The 21,975-nt window shown below is 43.5% G+C and overlaps 2 long non-coding RNA genes across 2 annotated transcripts; both read right to left on the reverse strand.

Annotated features, from left to right (window-relative positions):
• Window positions 1–13,026: 13,026 nt before the first annotated feature.
• Window positions 13,027–14,310, reverse strand: LOC310753157. The gene is made up of 2 exons (XR_014543241.1): window positions 13,847–14,310; window positions 13,027–13,184 (listed from the first exon to the last, which is right to left on the reverse strand). It is a non-coding gene; the product is annotated as an uncharacterized lncRNA (long non-coding RNA).
• Window positions 14,311–15,171: 861 nt separating this feature from the next.
• Window positions 15,172–17,317, reverse strand: LOC310753052. Its single transcript, XR_014543121.1, has 3 exons — window positions 17,124–17,317; window positions 15,777–15,865; window positions 15,172–15,227 (listed from the first exon to the last, which is right to left on the reverse strand). It is a non-coding gene; the product is annotated as an uncharacterized lncRNA (long non-coding RNA).
• Window positions 17,318–21,975: the final 4,658 nt, after the last annotated feature.

A 21,975-nucleotide genomic window follows, 5' to 3' on the forward strand; every position in this document is an offset into this window, starting at 1 on the left:
GAGGTGCTGAAACTCGCTACAAACACCTCCCTTGTTCTCTTATACAGTGGAACCTCGGTTTTCGATCCTCTCAGAAGTCAAATGTTTCGACTTTCAAATGCCGAAAACCCGGAAGTAACTGCTCTGGTTTACGAACGATTTTTGGAAGCTGAACGTGCCACTTGGCTTCCGTTTTGAGTTTCCCTATTGTACTGAGGCTTCCGTATTGAGTTTTTGGTTGCCGAACAGTCTTCTGGAACTGATTATGTTCAAAAGCCGAGGTTCCACTGTAATGGCAATGGGGCACACCTGAGAGGTGCTGGCACTGAGTTCCAGTTGAAAAAAGCCCTGGTAAGAACCCAATACATATAAAAAGGTGTGATAATGTGCTCCCTAACATAACAATCCAACATATACAATTATTGCAGTCAGGCATACAGAATTATCCTGAAAATTATAACTCATGCAGCTATTACAACAGTGCATGAAATAGACCTGAACAATGAAGTCTCAGTAATCAACAGTTTAAATAGAACACATTTTTCAAGTTCATGTGTTGTTACTTTCTAATTCCTTGTGAAAAGCTCGTTTTTGTTGGATTCTAATTTCAGCTGCTGCCGCCAAGCTGAAGTCCTCCCACAGTTCTGGTTATTAAATGTAGTTTCTCCTGCTGAAATCTCAACCTCCAAAAGGTACTTCCTGTAAAAGCGTGCTATTTCAAGTTCCAAAAGATTCTTCCTATAAAAGGTATTATTTTTGCTTAATATCAACAATCTAATCCAACGACTTGGATGATGGACTCAAGGGCATCCTGATCAAATTTGCAGATGACACCAAACTGGGAGGGGTGGCTAACACCCCAGAGGACAGGATCACACTTCAAAATGACCTTGACAGATTAGAGAACTGGGCCAAAACAAACAAGATGAATTTTAACAGGGAGAAATGTAAAGTATTGCACTTGGGCAAAAAAAAACAAGAGGCACAAATACAATATGGGTGACACCTGGCTTGAGAGCAGTACATGTGAAAAGGATCTAGGAGTCTTGGTTGACCACAAACTTGACATGAGCCAACAGCGTGACGCGGCAGCTAAAAAAGCCAATGCAATTCTGGGCTGCATCAATAGGAGCATAGCATCTAGATCAAGGGAAGTAATAGTGCCACTGTATTCTGCTCTGGTCAGACCTCACCTGGAGTACTGTGTCCAGTTCTGGGCACCACAGTTCAAGAAGGACACTGACAAACTGGAACGTGTCCAGAGGAGGGCAACCAAAATGGTCAAAGGCCTGGAAACGATGCCTTATGAGGAACGGCTAAGGGAGCTGGGCATGTTTAGCCTGGAGAAGAGGAGGTTAAGGGGTGATATGATAGCCATGTTCAAAGATATAAAAGGATGTCACATAGAGGAGGGAGAAAGGTTGTTTTCTGCTGCTCCAGAGAAGTGGACACGGAGCAATGGATCCAAACTACAAGAAAGAAGATTCCACCTAAACATTAGGAAGAACTTCCTGACAGTAAGAGCTGTTCGACAGTGGAATTTGCTGCCAAGGAGTGTGGTGGAGTCTCCTTCTTTGGAGGTCTTTAAGCAGAGGCTTGACAACCATATGTCAGGAGTGCTCTGATGGTGTTTCCTGCTTGGCAGGGGGTTGGACTCGATGGCCCTTGTGGTCTCTTCCAACTCTATGATTCTATGATTCTATGATTCTAATAACAATAATCAGACAGAAAAAGATTAGCATTTACCATCCAAGGCCCAGCAGACGTCTATAATGACCGGCCTATCTGAACAATTTTTCATTCACAACACCAGCTTTTCACAACATTACCTGTGGACAGTATGATCACAACTTCAAGTTAAACTGAAATTATGTCAGCTGCCAAGTCTTCTGTCTCTCTGTCTCTTTTAGAGAAAATGTAAGTTGAGTGGGTAATGTGATAACAACCATCCATTGAGGCCTCATGGAGAATGTGCACATAATCTGTCTATGAAGAGGGAATTGTGCACATTTCCCAGACAATATATGCAATCGCTAACAGGGGAATGTGCAAAATATCAATGGAATTGTGTACATTCTCCAGCCGTTAGGCATAGCCTTCATCAGCAAATAACTGATTTTTCCCGTACTATTCAATAAGAAAATTCTCAGAAGAATTCCTCTGAGAAATCAGTCCATAGGAGGATTATATAGGGAGCAATATTGTACATAATGAACAATATTTTCCACCTGTCTCTGGCCACAAATGGCCATTTGCAGGCATTCTGGCATATTTCCCATCTAAATATGCTGCAGGCACGGTTTCGAATCTCAAAGCTGTAAATGCCTTCATTATCACATCAAATGATAATTCAGGACTATTTCATCTTTTGTTATAACTACATGAATTATATTTTTCAGGCTAATTCTACATGCCTCTCTGTAACAATGACATATGCTGGATTATTATGTTTGAGAGTTCAATATAACATCATTTTATATGTATTGGGGTACTGTGTTTGTGTTAAGAGTATAAAGGTAAAGGTAAAGGGACCCCTGACCATTAGGTCCAGTCGCGGCCGACTCTGGGGTTGCGTTGCTCATCTCGCTTTATTGGCCGAGGGAGCCAGCGTACAACTTCCGGGTCATGTGGCCAGCATGACTAAGCCGCTTCTGGCGAACCAGAGCAGTGCACAGAAACACCGTTTACCTTCCCACCGGAGCAGTACCTATTTATCTACTTGCACTTTGACGTGCTTTCGAACTGCTAGGTTGGCAGGAGCAGGGACCGAGCAACGGGAGCTCACCCCGTCACAGAGATTCGAACCGTCGACCTTCTGATCGGCAAGTCCTAGGCTCTGTGGTTTAACCCACAGCACCACCCACGTCCCGTTAAGAGTATATGTGTGCCTAAATATGCTCAACCTTTATAAAGGATGGGATTGATTTTGACAGAGGTTTATAGATTAACTATTTGAGATAGCAAATGACCTCTCACGAGCAGCCTACTATTATTTCCAGTTGAGATTCCCCTTCTTGACTTTGTGGCTCATAGCTTGCTTTGTATGTGAGATATGTATGTAACAAATTCTGCCACATGCTGTCCCTGGGTGGGAAATCCACCAGATTTCTAGTGGGAAAGAAAACAAGATGGAGCGCTACCTAGATTTTTCTCTCATCTTCTTCCATTTGCTTCAAGATCTCCATCCTGCAAATCCATGGGTAGGAAATGCCCTTGGGAAGAGCTCTAAAGCACCTCCTCAATTTTCAGGATAAATGGGCCAGGTCTAAAGGCAGACACCCCCTCCCCACTTTCAATTCCAACATTATTTACCCATTTTCCTAGAAGTTTTGTTTTCTCCACTTAAGCTAAAATGAAAGCATGAGGACTAAGGCCTAGAATTCTGTTCCAGATGCCTTAGTTCCCATATTGATTGCCACTTCCTCCTTCCATGGATGAATATTATAAAACAAAAATTCCTCAAGAGTTCATGAAGAAGAGAAGGAAGCACTGTTGCCAAGGGAGCAGTGATTATTGGGTCTATCTGGTTTTTTAAAAACTCAGAGGAGGAATTTCAGAACTATATGTAACATGAAGTATGATCGCCAGAGAAGAAGAAGAAGAGACAGTGCCATTTCTGGAATTGTACCTAAAGGGATGGCAAAGAGTAGGGATGATTACTGAGAAACTTTGGGGTGGAAAATTTGCTTAATTTCTAGTGGTTACCTCAGAGCAAGCCTCACGACACACATACAAACACTGAGCTAGCAGAATTTGAGGAAATGATGTCTCAGCAAAGCCTTAGTTATGTGAAGCCTCAAAATGACTGTGGCAGGGCTTGGCCTCTCTGTGGCTATGCTCTCCTGGGAGAGTTATTTGCAATAGGTAATTGTAGCCTATTCTGCCGCCTCATGTGTTGTGGAATCGTGGTTGGCCTCTTAGGATGGGGAAGAACCATGCCTTCAGGCGGGACCACAGTAGAAGGGGGTGCTGAAAGCTCAAGTGAGGCAATTAGTGTATTATCTGAATCAGAGTTCCCAAGCCCACGCTGGAAATTTGAATATCAACATTAAGCCAAAACAGAATATTCAGTCATTATGGTCAGCTTGATGGAGTTGGGTGGTTAGAGGGCACAGTTAGGAAACTGGAGAAGGGAAGGAAAAGGGCTACAGCCAGTAAAGCTTCCATGTTCCTTCTTATGGGCTACTTGTTCCTCTACCCAGCAGAAGAATATGGAGTCTAGCATTCAGAGACCAGAGGGAAATGGGCTCTGACTATATTACAGTAGCAGGATCATTGTTATGTTCGGAAGCTAGCCTTTAGAGCTGGGCACATGGTTGGTCCCATTTGGGGCCAAGCACAGAGCAGCCATCATCTTTGGATGTTGAGGATTCTCTTAAATTATGCCAGGAAACATCCAGAATAAATACAATTTATTTATATGACTCGGAGCTTCACCTAACCTTGCTGCCACCTCACCTTGACCCATCCCTGTCCTGGCAAATGTAGCACCACCATTGCTTGGAGGACGTAGCTGTCCCTCTGTCCCACCCCATGGTGCTGCTGGGGCAGAGTTGGCATCTGGGTTTGGTATAGAGTCTACTTCCTGTGTCCATGACTATGATCAGTTATGGGTTTACCTTCCTTTGATCAATCTTTCTCCCGTGCAATTATTTCATTGGAGCAAAAGGACACATACTATTTCAGCCTTTCTCTTTATGCTGCTTTTGTTTGTTTGTTAAAGAACTTATTTACCAGTTTTCTGTCCAGTCAATGAAATTTGCAATAAATTATCACTTTGCCATATTATGCACAAGTTACAGAAAGTCCGTGGCATGTTCTTCCTACGTTAAAAAAATGTAGTCAAGCAGATGGGGCATGTTATAGTCTTAAAAGAAAAATATGAAAATTGTTATCAACCTTCAAGACCTTGTTCTTCTGCTTAGCCACGTGTATTACTTACATTTTAATTTAATTTGCATAAGTTCCCTATATGCAGAGTCCCTGTTTAGTACATTTATGAGATTTCCTTTGAACTTGGTGCTTTCCTTACTAAAAGGGGATATATTATTCAGTCATTTTGACTATGCCATTCATCAAGCTACTAGGTTGCATGTAATCTTGACTGCATAAATAATTTATTGCTTACTGTAGCTCGCTATATAGAATACATTGGGCAAATTCCACTTAAAATAATCAAGAGATTAATTACTTGATTGAACTTTACTTATTAAGCTAAAACAATTCTTTAAAAGATTTGAGAAGACTTGGCGTACTACCATAAGTTTAGCTACCATTGGATGGGAATTAATTTTATCACGAGATGGAACCAGATCTAACCAAAATATATCTATTACTGGGGTATTTCAAATTGTCATTTTCCTCTTAGAAACAATTGTCAAAGTATCCATTATTGAAAAAATATGACTCCTAACACAATGATTTCAGGTGGTATTAAAGGATGCCAAGCAGGAAGGAGGGATAACTCATATTATTCTCTGGCTCAGAATAAAATGCTAGTCAGAGAAGAACTTCTGGGGCTATAATACTCACTTTGCACTTTGCATTATGAGCTGCTAAAAATTGAGTTCCTAAGCCATTATTAGCCATCACCTAATTTCTATCTGCTGAACCTGTATCAGAGACATATGACAACTATGTGTTGTTTTACTTGGCCATAAATTGAAGACCTGGATCCCAAGTTTTGAATGAAACTATTTTCTCTGAACATCAAAATACAAAATGTATAATTAGGATAGCATTAAGATCTAGCAGGGAACTTTGATTACATATGCAAAAAAGGCTGTTACAAATAATATCTACAATACACCCGATGTTATACAAACATAATATAAAAATAATTCTGTGCACAGGCACTCATTCTTTTGGGATCGTGTGTGCCGAGATATTAAATTGTGTGGTGTCAAAGGAGTGAAGAAAGTCGTGCTGAGCTGAAACTTCATTTAATTTTCCTGAAGATATCACACCTACATGAAAAATGGATGTGGTCTTCTCTTGATTTCTTAATGGGTAATTAAAAAAAAAAGTTAAAGCTATGGTTTTCCCAGTAGTGATGTATGGAAGTGAGAGCTGGACCATAAAGAAGGCTGATCGCCGAAGAATTGATGCTTTTGAATTCTGGTGCTGGAGGAGACTCTTGAGAGTTCCTTGGACTGCAAGAAGATCAAACCTCTCCATTCTGAAGGAAATCAGCCCTGAGTGCTCACTGGAAGGACAGATCGTGAAGCTGAGGCTCCAAGACTTTGGCCACCTCATGAGAAGAGAAGACTCCCTGGAAAAGACCCTGATGTTGGGAAAGATGGAGGGCACAAGGAGAAGGGGACGACAGAGGACGAGATGGTTGGACAGTGTTCTCAAAGCTACCAGCATGAGTTTGACCAAACTGCGGGAGGCAGTGGAAGACAGGAGTGCCTGGCATGCTCTGGTCCATGGGGTCATGAAGAGCCGGACACGACTAAACGACTAAACGACTAAACAACAACAACAAAAACCTTCACCTGGGGAGGGGCAGCAATAATACTGTATAAAGTGGTCAAGGGGCGGAAGTGGTTAGCTTCAAACAGGCTTCCTTAACCTCGGCCCTCCAGATGTTTTGGGGCTACAACTCCCATGATCCCTAGCTAGCAGGACCAGTGGTCAGGGATGATGGGAACTGTAGTCTCAAAACATCTGGAGGGCCGAGGTTGAGGAAGCCTGGCTTAAAACAAACAAACAAAAAATGGTAAAACAAGATCCCAAGCTGCTCACACCATCAAGAAACCCTCTCTGCCTCTTCCCACCAATCATACTTGTTAGACTTTTGAATGATGCACTGTGACATCACATGACTCCCAAGTCCCTCCAGGAAGTCTGGCTTGAAAGTGACACGACACATCATTATGTTCCTCCCTTCTGGAAGCATGGCTGTCCATTTGCCAGACAAACTTCCTGGAGTGGCTTGGGAACATTGTGGCATCATTTTGCATCATAACACTTGGAAACTATGGAGTAAGTGCAGGTAGCAGGAAGAAGCAGAGAAAACCTTGTGTGGCTTGGGAGCAGCAATGGGACTCTTGCTTTCAAGTTTTAAAAAGAGCTGCAAGTCCTTGGCTGCCTTGTATAGCTAAAGAAAATGGCAACTCAATTCTCTCCATATGCGAACGTAGCTGTGTGTGTGTTTTGAAAATTCCTCACCTTTTTAGCGAGAATTTATCCTAATGAATATACTTTATATGCCATTTATGTCAAAATTTTGTCAGCAGTTTCCCCTACTGTGACACATTTTGTACGTTGGTTTCACTAACGCCTTCATGCTTATGCATACTTTACCCTAAAACATGCATTTTTGCAAAGTTTTTTGTCGGTTGGGGCACCGCATTGCAAAATTCAGATAACTGTGAATTTAGAAGAATAGCTGTGTTTCAGTTCTTATAATGTTTTGGGAAGTGATTCGGCTTTAAATGCATACCAAATCAAAATCGTCTCCTCTTCTTTTTTAAGAAAATCCGGTTCTTGTTTCCATAATTGATAAGATGCTTTGCTGTTATCAGAGTTTCTAGGCCTCAGTTATGTTCAGTATTAAAATAAGAAATGAAGTTCCATTAATAAGTAAGCAGTTCTTAATGGGGACCTCTGACTCTCAACACCACCATCCAGCTGCACAGAGTTATTAGGAATTGTGGATATTTATTCCTGCCATTATACATTTTCTGCTGTTTGAATGGTTAGAGTTCTTTTAAAAAAACCAAACAAAAAAAACCACACTTTAGTTTCTCTGAATTATGCCCTTAGGTTAATTTTCAGCTCACATTCCACTTACTCTGCAACTTTGCATTTTTGACATTGACCTTTGATAAGCAGTAACCTATCAAGCGATATTTTAATACACAGTGATTTCCCTTGTCTTCTTTGGCAACAGTATTCTTAAAATGTGTGGAAGAACAAGTGATGCATGACCTTCTAAGGCTGTCTATCCTTCCCCTAGCTGTTTTTTTCTTAGCATGCATGGAACATTCCTATAAAGGGGAAGAATAAACCTGCTGTCTTCAGCTAATATATGATCATGCCATTCTTGAAACACTTTTAAGCACCATTTTAAACTTCTGTTTGAAAGTATTGCTGTTATTGTGCTGGGTTGCCATATATCTGGAATTTCCTGGACATAGCCAGAATACTGCAGTCGGAAGCAGTGTTTGGGCAGAAATTTCATTAAAAAAAATTCATTTCAAAAAAAGCTCAACAATTTTTGTGTCCAGATTTTCCCTTTTTGAAATACGGCAACCCTATTATAGTGGAGCAGGAGAGCTGAAAAAAGAATCATATCTGGAAACTAATGCACCCCTTTGGTTTCAGATCGTATTTAGCAAGATATTTAGCATTAATACTAGAAGCGTATACTTGATTCTGACCAAACAGCCTCGTGATGCATATTTTGCTCTAGGAGACCTAGTTTGATCAAAATTGAATATACACTTCCAGAGTTAACGTTAAATGCATTACTTCTGGTAAACGAGCCACCATAGCTGCTAGAGGGCCATGAAAATTGTGTCCTGAGATTTTTAGTCTTGTCTACCCATGTACTAGGGATGTGGGTGGCGCTGTGGGTTAAACCACAGAGCCTAGGACTTGCCAATCAGAAGGTCGGCGGTTCGAATCCCCGTGACGGGGTGAGCTCCCGTTGCTCGGTCCCTGCTCCTGCCAACCTAGCAGTTCAAAAGCACGTCAAAGTGCAAGTAGATAAATAGGGACCACTCTGGCGGGAAGGTAAACGGCGTTTCCGTGCGCTGCTCTGGCTCGCCAGAAGCGGCTCAGTCATGCTGGCCACATGACCCGGAAGCTGTACGCCACCTCCCTCGGCCAATAAAGCGAGATGAGCACCACAACCCCAGAGTCGGCCACGACTGGACCTAATTGTCAGGGGTCCCTTTACCTTTACCCATGTACTCTCTGAAACCAAAGGAACACATTGGTTGCCAGATGTGAAATATATGGACATTATTTTCAGCTATCCTACCCCACTATTATGTTTGCTATATCTTATTAATGTGGTTAATCTTGTTTTTGTAAATTGCTCTGGAAGCACCGCTGAAGGACAGAATGATAGGAGCCAACTCCTAGGGGCCAAGGGGTCTTGGGCCCCCACGACAAAATTATTTGAGGAGGCTGTGTCCCCCCCCCCAAAAAAGATGATGTGTATTGCCATTCAAATGGTGTGTATGTACTGCATCATGAGACTGATTATGTGGGTCAGAGTTTACTGCCCCCCCTGCAATATTTTATTCAAGTTAGCACCCCTGGACAGAAGATAAACCTTTTAATTACATGCATACAATTAAACTATAACCTTGTGCGCTGTCTACTCGGAAGCAAACATCATTGACCTTAGTTGGACTTACTTTCATGCAAATCTGTACAGGATTTCAGTCTAAGTTAGTATTTGCTGTAGCAAAGAAAGAATATCTTCTTTCTCTCCTGAACTGTTATTTTATGCACATGAAGTCTTAATCAAATCAATTAGACCTTCAATCTGGTTACAGCCCTAATCTAATATCTTATTATCACGGCAAGGGTATTTTTTCTGAAACTGAAACACCATGGAAGGTATTGTACAAATGGATAATAAAGAGGCTGTTCTTGCACTCAATAATTTGCTTCTGTTAACACAAAAATATCACACCATTATTTTGACAAGATTTAATCTTTCACATCAAATGCTGGTGTCCGATGGGAGTTCTGTCTTGCGATTTCAAAGGCTCTGAATATTTTAAAAGTTCTGTTTTTTAAAACAACAACTGTCCTCCTTAATGCTGAATAGGTGCACAACGTTTATTTTCCAAGGACTCTAATGAATGTGAATTTTTGTATTTGTTAGGTATAGCTCTATTTGTATTTCTGTAGCTTCTGTCCATTGATTGGATTTTGTATTATCCTGTATTGATTCCTTCCTTTAAAAAAAAAAAATCTATTTTCCAGAGTTGCCAGGGATACAGTTCCAGTTCTGTTACAAGAAGGGCTGTTCTTGCAGTGAATAGGAATGCAAAAGGGCTTCAGTGCTCACACTTTCTGCTGCTGATTAGAGATGGGCTCACATCCAAGCGCACCATTCCTGCCTTTGAATCTGTGCCATTTGCAGCCGCTCACATCCAAAAGCACTGCTTCAGAGAGGCTATTAAAATGTTCAGGGTGTGTTGATTATGATTGCAGTCAGTAACAGCCATGCAAAGTGTTGAGGAATTAATTGCCTTCTCTCTTGGACAAGGTGGAACATACTAGTTGATGAAGACTATTAAAACTAATTAAGTAGATGCTCAACTACACCAACTGCTATTAAATCTGTTTGTTACAAGGAATGTGTAATGACAGGGACGCCCAACCCGCCACCAGATGCATCATCATTGTGAGTCACTGTACACAATGCAACACAGCCAACACATACTCCTTTTTTTTAATACCATTTACCTCAGGGAATGCAAACAGAAACCATTTGTGCCCCGCTCCCTTCTGGTGTAGTAGTTAGAGTATTGGATTGGGACTCTGGGCATAGCTGTCAACGTTTCCCTTTTTTAAAGGGAAATTCCCTTATTCTGAATAGGATTCCTCACAAGAAAAGTTGACAGCTATGAAGCTCAACATCAAAAAAACGAAGATCATGGCCACTGGTCCCATCACCTCCTGGCAAATAGAAGGGGAAGAAATGGAGGCAGTGAGAGATTGTACTTTCTTGGGCTCCATGATCACTGCAGATGGTGACAGCAGCCACGAAATTAAAAGACGCCTGCTCCTTGGGAGAAAGGCGATGGCAAACCTAGACAGCATCTTAAAAAGCAGAGACACCACCTTGCCGACAAAGGTCCGTATAGTTAAAGCTCTGGTTTTCCCAGTAGTGATGTATGGAAGTGAGAGCTGGACCATAAAGAAGGCTGATTGCCAAAGAATGGATGCTTTTGAATTCTGGTCTGGAGGAGACTCTTGAGAGTCCCATGGACTGCAAGAAGATCAAACCTCTCCATTCTGAAGGAAATCAGCCCTGAGTGCTCACTGGAAGGACAGATCCTGAAGCTGAGGCTTCAAGACTTTGGCCTCCTCATGAGAAGAGAAGACTCCCTGGAAAAGACCCTGATGTTGGGAAAGATGGAGGGCACAAGAAGAAGGGAATGCCAGAGGACGAGATGGTTGGACAGTGTTCTCGAAGCTACCAGCATGAGTTTGACCAAACTGCGGGAGGCAGTGGAAGACATGAGTGCCTGGGGTGCTCTGGTGCAGGGGGTCACGAAGAGTCGGACATGACTAAACGACTAAACAACAACAACAACAACAACATGACTCTGGGAGACGAGAGTTCAAATCTCCGGCCAGCCATGAAGCCACTTCCTGTCATCCTAACCTACGTCACAGGGTTGTGAGGATAAAAAAAAAAAAAATGGAGACATGGAGAGCCATGTGTGCTCTGTGAAGGAAAAGCAGGATATAAATGTAATAAATAACAGGTAAAACAATAACTGCTATTGGGGGAAGCTAAACCAGAGCTTTCCAAGGATTTGGGGTGGGGACACCAATGCTATTTACGATCTAAGCCAGGCATAGGCAAACTCAGCCCTCCAGATGTTTTGGGACTACAACTCCCATCATCCCTAGCTAACCGGACCACTGGTCAGGGATTACGGGAATTGTAGTCTCAAAACACCTGGAGGGCCAAGTTTGCCTATGCCTGATCTAAGCATATGCTCTCCCTGTGGGTCATTTTGGAGCACAACCATATACAGTGGTACCTCAGGTTACATACGCTTCAGGTTACATACGCTTCAGGTTACAAACTCCGCTAACCCAGAAATAGTGCTTCAGGTTAAGAACTTTGCTTCAGGATGAGAACAGAAATCGCGTGGCGGCAGCAGGAGGCCCCATTAGCTAAAGTGGTGCTTCAGGTTAAGAACAGTTTCAGGTTAAGAACGGACCTCCGGAATGAACTAAGTACTTAACCCAAGGTACCACTGTAGAATCATAAAATTCTAGAGTTGGAAGGGACCCTGAGGGTCATCTAGTCCAACCCCCTGGAATGCAGGAATCTTTTGCCCAACGTGAGGCTCAAACCCACAGCCCTGAGATTAAAAGCCTTTCCTTCCTGCACAATGAAGAAAAAGTTATGTCAGAGGGAAATGCACTGGCCTGTCACTGTGCTTGAGACATGTACAGTGGTACCTCGGGTTAAGAACTTAATTTGTTCTGGAGGTCCGTTCTTGACCTGAAATAGCTCTTAACCTGAGGCACCACTTTAGCTAATGGGGCCTCCTGCTGCCGCCACACGATTTCTGTTCTCATCCTGAAGCAAAGTTCTTAACCCGAGGTACTATTTCTGGGTGAGCGGAGTCTGTAACCTGAAGCGTCTGTAACCCAAGGTACCACTGCAGTTCTTAATGAGGTTTTTCTTTCTGTGCTTCAAGAACACGTTCTTCCCTCTCCTGCCCTCACATGCAAGAGCAAGGTCTTTTTTCATAGGTATCACATACCTTCAGAATGCCATGCTGTGCCCTGCTATGTTTCCCTCCAGATTTTCCCCTTTTTATCCCCCACCTGTTTCTCCCCTTCTTTCTGCCCCCCCGTACCTGTGTTTTGAATATGCCACTGTAGTTTCTTGCAGCTTACACCCCCCTCTCTTTTCCTCTAGTTCTCCCTTTCCTCCTTTTCCACATGGGGTCATTTCTCAAGCTTTTTCTTCTTCTCATTACAGATTTATGAGCATCTTGGATGCATTCCATCCACAGGGTACATCTCTCCATTGTTGTGGCAATCACTTTGTCTTAGTACATTTTATATCATAATCTCATGAGCCTTGAGTTATCGGCTGCTGCAATGAAAGGGTATTTGTTTCCCTCTGTCAATTAGTTGTGCCTTGAGGCCCATAGCCTCTTTACGAGAATGACACCTCTGGTCCTTTTCTTGTTTTTCAGAGCTGATCCGAACATTTCTTCTACATTTGCCCCCAATTCCCTATTGTTTAATGAGGAAAACACAACAATTATCAAAGGAGAGAGAAAATTGTTTGGTGAAATTCTCATGAATAGTCTTCAAGGCTTTTTATGCTTTTATCTTGCTTTTATTTTAGGTGGATGGGGTTTTTTGGAGGGGTGTGATGTTGTCATTTTCATTCTAAATATCCTTCCTTTTGTGGCCCTGCAATCTGCTGTCTTCTCTGGTGGTGACGCTTCCTGAAAACCCAGCTTGGGGCATTTCTGTAGGCACAGGAAAACAGGAGAGCTCTCAACTGGGTTCCCAACAGCTGTTCAGTGTTGGTGGCTTTTAAAGTGAAACCCTTTGCCTTAGAAAAAAAAATTCCACACCAATTTTTTTAAAAAGGAAGAAGGATGAACTTCCCTTAAAACCAAATTTGGATGGAAGGATGGAAGACTGAAGAAATCCCAACTAAAGAATCATGGCAAGAAAAATTGACGGACTATGCAGAACTGGCAAAATTGACATACAAGCTACAGGACAAGGATAACTGTGACTTTAAGGATGAATGGGAACCTTTAACAAATTATCTGAAGACTCAACAAAGCGAACTGGACTCCTTGGCAGGTTTTGAATAAACATTCACAACTTTTTTTATTGATAATAATTAGCTAAATAGTTTGAGGATCTATACAACTTTGTAACATGCAGAAAATAGCATTATTGGAGAAACCAAAGACTGGAACTGAGGGAAGTCGGGGGGTGGGGAGGGGGAGGGAGAAAAATGGTGGGGGAAATAAGGATATGTTTTTGGATAATATGTTTTGTTATAACTTTGAATAAAAAAAACCAAAACCAAATTTGCCAAGTGCATTGATTTAAGCCCAGAAGGCAGATTTGGTGGTGGGGAAAAGCTGGGCAGCTGCAGAAGAAATGATATTACCTCCCTCTTGAAGGTTTTCCTGCAACTCACAGGACTTGTGTTGTCTGGAGAAACCAGAATTCCCAACTGGAAGACAAGCCAGGGCGCCCATTCTACTCCTAAAGAAAAAGCTCCTTCCAAAGCAGGCTACCATAGAAAAAGTTGCCTCATCAGATTTCCATGTGAAAAGAGTTGTGGACATTTCTGTAAGAAGTGTGGGAAAATTCAGAGCTGGAAGTGAAAGTTTCTAACAAACTCGTTAGAGAAAAGGCAGCCTTCCGCTATTGTATAACGAACAAACAATAATCACCTAGATCATCTGCTTAGCCTGAACATGGAAGTCTTAATAGAAACTGACCAACCCCCTCTTCTCATTCCTGAAAAGGTACTAACCCCAAAGGTACAAGTGGTGTCTAACATGCCAAAGTTCATGTTTCGAAACTCTTCCTGAGCCATCTTGTAAGACGGATACCATTTCAGATCATTACTCATCTCACCCAGTTATTCGGAACCCGTTTTTTCAATTTCTAATCAAGAGAATTATATAATACAGTCTTCACAAAGAAAAGAACATAGCATTAAGCTTATGGTGCCATTTTACATGTTCTTAAAACATTGGCAGTCCATATACGTTCTCCACAGACAGATTTGTGACATGGGCGTAGCCAAGGGGACAGGGGGCAGCTGCCACCCTCCAAATCAAATAAAGAAAGATAGAAAGAAAGAAAGAAAGAAAGAAAGAAAGAAAGAAAGAAACTTAACTAAATGACCAACTGAGTCACAGATAGCTTGGTTCTGCCCCCTCCCCCCAAAATCCTGGCTACGCTCATGATTTGTGAGGCTGGTGGGAGAGCTCTACTTTCTTTCCCCCTTACATATGAAAAGAAGGGAGACCAGGTTTAATCAAAGGTATATTCCTTTATAACCCTTTTTTGCAACTCTTCTAAGCCCAGTTGGTCGTTCTGAACTAGTTATACCTCAAATATTATTGAACCATATCTCAAGAGGCAGCTTCACCTGGGATTTCTAGTGATCAGTAGACATTATTTGGAACCCTTTGAGACAAACAAATGTCTCAATAGTGCTGATTTAATTGTTATTTCTTTAAGCAAAGGGGAGGAATGTGCAGATAGGTTCATTATCTAGCTGAGGCATAGGCAAACTCTGGCCCTCCAGATGTTTGGGACTACAATTCCCATCATCCTAGCTAAGAGGACCAGTGGTCAGGGATGATGGGAGTTGTAGTCCCAAACATCTGGAGGGCCGGAGTTTGCCTAAGCCTGATCTAGCTATAAGGAAGTCCTCCACTAATACCAATGAAATGATTTCCATGCGCACAATATGGCCTTTTATCAACATCCTCTTCCTGGGCATGCCCTGCACCCTCCCCAAATGTGCTGCCCTAGAAGAGATTTAGGGGGCATGCAGAAGGAGGAGCGGGGAATAATATTCTGCTGTTCCTTGCACTGACAAAAAATGTAGTGCTACATTGGATTCTACCTGCAGTAACTAAATGGAGCCAGACTTGGTTTTATCAGGTTGTAACCAGGTGGTTTTTGTTTCTCTTCTGTTCTTGTTTAAGAGAGACAATAACATATTTGTCTAGCATCCCGACTAGTGTGTTCTCTAAGCTTCCATGACAACCTCGTTTCCTTATTGCTTCAAATTTATGGATCCACTCTCTCCCCCCAAACCGAATTCACTAAGTTGTTTTTGATGAAGTATTTGGCCCCTCCACTCATAGCAGGAATGCACAACAGTGCCTCAATCCATCCTGATATTTGTTCACACTTTCATCTAGTATTTTCCATTCCTCTGGTTTATTTTTCACAAGTCTCTTTTTCCTTTCAGCAAATATATGGGTGCTTTAAAAAAAAAAAGTATATCACAGTGCCACAACAGACATACATATTTCAGCCATGAACAGTTATTTACAAATCAATTACCTTACCTGTGTGTTCACTTCCAAGGTTAATGAATTTCTAGAAGGATAGCCCTGTTAGTCTGTTGCAGCAAATACAGTTAAGAGTCCTGTGGCACCTTAAAGACAAAGTTAATGAGGTGTCTAATGACCCATCACAAGGGCATCTATGGCTGCTGTTCTAACCATGTCTACTCAGAATTCAATGAGGATTATGCCAAGGTAAATGGGGTTAGGATTGCAGTCCACCCTACTATCTTTCATGGTGACGTATAAATTTGTCATGGTGTCTCATTTTCCTCACTCAGGTATCTGGAAGGGACAGGCTAGCACCCTGCTGATGTTCTGCCCTCAGTGTCCTGGATCACATGAGTCAGTGTAATGCAACTTAATCACATATGCCTTTCTCATTACGACATTTCATTTAATAAATCCATATATAATACTGAAAATGGGACGCGGGTGGCGCTGTGGGTTAAACCACAGAGCCTAGGACTTGCCAATCAGAAGGTCAGCAGTTCAAATCCCCGCGTCGGGGTGAGTTCTCATTGCTCGGTCCCTGCTCCTGCCAACCTAGCAGTTAGAAAGCACGTCAAAGTGGAAGTAGATAAATAGGTCCCGCTCTGGCGGGAAGGTAAACAGCGTTTCCGTGCGCTGCTCTGGTTCTCCAGAAGCGGCTTCGTCATGCTGGCCACATGACCCGGAAGCTGTACGCCGGCTCCCTCAGCCAATAAAGTGAGATGAGCGCAGCAACCCCAGAGTCAGCCACGACTGGACCTAATGGTCAGGGGTCCCTTTACCTTTACTTTTAATACTGAAAATAGTTAAATGTGTGTGGGAATGTAACACTCAATATGACTTATGTTTTAAATGGCTTTTGGAACAAAGATTTAGGGGTTGGGTGGTCAAAAATGAGCAGTCAAGTCCAAATGGCTGTCCCCACATTGACAGAAGGGGTTCAGATAAAGGACAGAGGAGCACAGATAAAGTTTCCAGGTCCTAGAAGAAATCATTTTTTCCCATGTGAACAAACATAATGAACAATGGATTCTGTTCACAGTAGGAAATTGATTATGGCTGCAACTCTATCCCCACTTCCCTGAGAGTAAGCCAGATTGAATTTAGTGAGACTTGCTTTTGAGTAGACACATAAAAACTTCATCCCTCAACAAACAACTCACACAAAATCAACAAAACACTTCAGAAAAAAAGAAAAGCAATGAGGCAAAGTGGCCACCACACTTCAATGAATATGTAAACAGCATCTATTGCAAAGCAATTTACACATCAATTGAAGTATAATGTGTTCATGTTAAAAAAGCAAAACTATTTTTTAAAAAAATCATTTTACTGTACATATATATCAATATGACATACCTTTATGGTTGGGGAGTAGTTGACTTTCCTCCACAGACAAAGAAATTGAGGGATTATAAATAAGAATCCTTCATAGGGGAAGGCATAGATCCATGTGAAACAGGTTTCAATACACTTCCCAAATCATTGTGATTGAGTGCCATGGGGAAAGTATTCCTTCCCCTCTCAAGCTGTGGGCATTTCCCCAGTAAGCTGCGACTACAGGATGGATATGAAGTTTAATGAGTCTCTGGTACAACTTGAGAAAATCCCCAGTTAAATGTGTGGTCTGACATGGAAATATGATAACTTTCCCCAAATCACCCCAGTTCATCTCATAATTTGGGGTACACAGAGAGCTGATGGACACCCCTGTTATTTGTTATTCAACTCTGGTTATCAGTAACCAAGCAATACAATTCTACACACATTCTCTTTTAACCTAAAAGCAGTTCCTATTAATACTTGATCTGTTTATGTAAATCCTACTCAGGGGGTTTTTCCTATAATTTTGTGCTGCTTTAAAATTCACAGCTTGATCTCAGACGCATGAACACTATAATCATTTTGATTTATATTTGCAGTTATTTAAATTATACAGCTTCCACCCACCATAAATCCTTGAGAAAGATCTCCCTGAAAGAGCAGTTGTGATATATTGTTGCAATCCTTTGCACACTCACTTTGGCCTCATTGAATCCAGTTGGATTTACTTCTGAGTAGATATACTATAATTGGGCTGCACGATGGATTGATCAGCTAATTAGCAAGATCCAGAGCTGTGTTTTGCCAATACTATCGGTTGGGGAATTGATTGATCCAGGGCCTGGTACTATGATCTGTGTGTGGTTGAACCAATTGAGACAGTGACCACACTGCTATTGAATTCAACATACATGGAAGTGGAAGTCCAACACAGTCACCCTTGACTTTAAGAGATTTTCTCAAGTTGTACCTGAGACTTTAAGAGAGGAAACTGTTCAAAAACGAGTGGACTGGTTAAAGGGTTGAAGTCTGGACTGGTTAAAGGGTTGACTGGTTGAAGTCAAGTAGCTTCCAAATGCTTGGACATGATTCAGAACCACAGTCATAGAAGCTTAGAAGGAATGTAGGAATATGTACCACCAAGTCAAAGAGGGTGCCAACATGGGAACAAACTGCACATTGGGCAGAAGCCAACTAGGTTTCATTGAGTGTAGAGTTACCGGAACAAATGCATGTGACTAATGTTCGTTAATTTAAGTGGGTCTACTCTGAGTAAAACCTAGTTGAATACAAGCCACGAGAAGAAATTCAATGTAGTGCTGAGGAGATCATTCCATCAACACAAGCATTTCTGCTTGTCTGATGGAATGATCTACCTTCTCATTCCCCTGTGTGCTGCTCCGGGGGTTCTGTTGCCTCCCAGAATAATTTGGGGTGGGCATGGGAGCACGTGATGGTGGGGAGCCCCATTCAGTGGCGGAGCATATGCCTGCGCTCCCAAGGGGGGTGGGACATGGAGGGTGCCCTCCCAGGTGCAGGATAGCCACTTGGGTGCACGGAGCGGCACATGCGCCCTGCAGTCGGGGGCGGAGCAAGCCACCGATGGTGGACATTTGGTGAGCCGCCGGCCCGCAACTCCCAAGCCTCCCCCAGCTGTCAAAACGAAGGGGGAAGGGCGGAATACCCCCGGCAAAGCGGGGTAGCTTCCCCTTCCCCTGAAGGCTCAGAGTAGGCTTGGGAGTCGTGGGTGGGCGGCGCACCAAATGTCACCCTCCTCAGCGAAGACACTCAGGGCGGTCCGCCCCCACCACACACCCCTTCATCTGCCTCTGGCCCCATTATGATACAAGGCCTTGTACTGGACCAGTTAGTCAAATCCAGTCCTTTAGGTTTCTTCATTGCTTCCTCTCTTTTTCTATTATTCAGGTGTGCAGGGGGGACAATTTCTTTCAGGAATGAAGTACATGGGAATGAATCCCACCCAATAATAATAATAATAATAATAATAATAATAATAATTTATTATTTATACCCCGCCCATCTGGGCAGCTTCCAACAAAACACTAAAGTACAATAACCTATTAAACATTAAAAGCTTCCCTAAATAGGGCTGCCTTTAGATGTCCTCTAGTTATTTTTCTCTTTGACATCTGGTGGGAGGGCGTTCCACAGGGTGGGTGCCACTACTGAGAAGGCCCTCTGCCTGGTTCCCTGTAACTTGGCTTCTCGCAGTGAGGGAACCGCCAGAAGGCTCTCGGCACTGGACCTCAGTGTCCGGGCAGAACGATGGAGGTGGAGACGCTCCTTCAGGTATACTGGACCGAGGCCGTTTAGGACCGACCCTATCATGATCAGAAAAAATACCCTACCTCACACAGCTAAAACGCTTAGGGGGTGAACTCCTCGTTGTCATCAATGGTAAGGTGTGTGAAGCATTTCAATCACATGCAAAGGGGCAGCTAGACAACTGAGTGAAAGGTGTGCTAAAGAAGGATAAGGATGTTACAGAGAAGCTGGAAGATGTTTTGCATCTCTCTTCATAGTGGGTAAAGTTAAAGGGACCCCTGACAATTAGGTCCAGTCACGGACGACTCTGGGGTTGCGGCGCTCATCTCGCTTTACTGGCCGAGGGAGCAGGCGTACAGCTTCCAGGTCATGTGGCCAGCATGACTAAGCCGCTTCTGGCAAACCAGAGCAGCGCACGGAAACGCCGTTCACCTTCCCGCTGGAGCGGTACCGATTTATCTACTTGCACTTTGACGTGCTTTCGAACTGCTAGGTTGGCAGGAGCAGGGACCGAGCAACGGGAGCTCACCCAGTTGCGGGGATTCGAACCGCCGACCTTCTGATCGGCAAGCCCTAGGCTCTGTGGTTTAGACCACAGTGCCACCCGCATCCCTTTTCATAGTGGATAGTGTAGGCCAAATACCCATCCCGGACTTGAACTTTTCATATTGGGAGGCTGAAAACCTGAGTCAAACTGAAGAGACAGGAAATGAAGTTGCAGGGCAGAGCAACTGCAACCCCTTACCTAGTTTCATGTGCGTGGAGTGGGGGAGCCCAGAAGTAAAGACGGAAGTAGTCGTGTAGGGTAAAAAGCCTAAAGCAATGGCTAAAAGGTAAAGGACCCCTGGACATTTAAGTCCAGTTGAATTTGAGTATGGGGTATGGCACTCATTTCCGCTTTCAGGCCAAGGGAGCCAGTGTTTGTCCACAGACAGCTTTCTGGGTTGTTCTAGGACCAAACAGACTGCTGCGTTTTGGATCCTATTTAACTCAGTACATAACATGGGTCATGTGGCCAGCATGACGAAACCGCTTCTGGTGAATGGAACACCGTGACAAATGCCAGAGCACAAGGAAATGCCGTTTACCTTCCCACCGCAGTGGTACCTATTTATCTACTCACGCTGGTATGCTTTCGAACTGCTAGGTTGGCAAGAGCTGGGACCGAGCAACGGGAGCTCACCCCATCACAGGGATTCGAACTTCCAACCTTCTGATCGGCAAGCCCAAGCGGCTCAGTGGTTTAGACCACAGCGCCAACTGCATTTACCTTTTTACAAAGCAATGGAGAGAGATGGAGGAGGATAGAAAGGAGCTCCCTTCCTGGAAGTGATCAGGTCAGAGGTCTGGAAAGAATGATCTGTCCATTTCCTGGTACTCCACTGGACGGGGAGGGAGAGGCGTGATGATCCCATCCCTTCAGTGGCGTAGCGTGGGGGGTGCAGGGGGGGCCCGGCCGCACCGGGCGCAACATCTGGGGGGGCGCTCGCACTCGCAGCTCTCTGCCCCTACCTGGCACACTCACTCACTCTCACTGCAGTGCTGGCTGTGCGAATCCGATCCGAGCCGCCGGGTCGCCGCCCACTGTGGAGGGGGTGGGTGCCAGGGGTGCGGTGCGGAGAGAGAGCGAGGGACTATCTGGGGGAGGGACAGTGCAGCGGCCGCCCAGCGCAGCGCTGAGCGCAGGAGAGAACCACACCAGACCAGACCAGGCAGCAGCAAGAAGAAGCTGGCAGCAGCGGCAAGTTAGGGGTTAGGGGGCGCAAATTACTTGCCTTGCCCCGGGTTATGGGGCGCAAATTACTTGCCTTGCCCCGGGTGCTGACAACCCACACTACGCCACTGCATCCCTTCCACTAAAAAGAGGCAGACACAGCCAGATGAGCAGGGTACTACTACTACTACTACTACTACTACTACTAATAATAATAATAATAATGAAACTTTTTAAAATAAAAAAATCTCTTAAAAGCACTCTCAACTAGTGATCTCAGGAACACCAAGAATATTGCATTTCAGCAATCAAATGCTTGGTTAAAACAGGAAGATTTTAAAAATTCCCCTGGAAGATAATAAAGAGGGAGACAGCAACACCTCACCAGGCAGCACATCCCACAAACGGGGAACTGCCACTGAAAAGGCCATGTCACAGATCAATGCCAACTGGGGAGCTTGTGGTGGCAGCAGCACCACCAACATGGCACCACCTGTTATTCCTAGCTTTTGAGATGGTTGATATTGGAGAAGTTGCTTTTTTAAGGACTTGGGTCCCAAGCAAATCCGGTGTGAAAAGAGCTTTTAAGGTCTTGACTTGCAAGGTGTGCTCAGTACATTAGTTCTAAGAGTGCTGGGGTGACCCCCCCTCCACTAGCCTAGGCTTCACCCCCACCCCCCAATTTTCACTTATCCATATAACCCTTGGGACTGAACCTGTACATGAGATGAGGCGTTATTGTACAATGTCTGTGCTGTTAATAATATGAAACAATTCAAACTACAGTGGAACCTCGGTTCCCAAATGCCTCCATTGTCGAAGACCCAGAAGTAAATGCTTCTGTTTTTGAACGTTTTTCAGAACCTGAATGTGCAACGCAGCTTCCAC

Source organism: Podarcis filfolensis, assembly GCF_964270895.1.
Source record: "Podarcis filfolensis genome assembly, chromosome: 17".
Lineage (NCBI taxonomy): Eukaryota > Metazoa > Chordata > Lepidosauria > Squamata > Lacertidae > Podarcis > Podarcis filfolensis.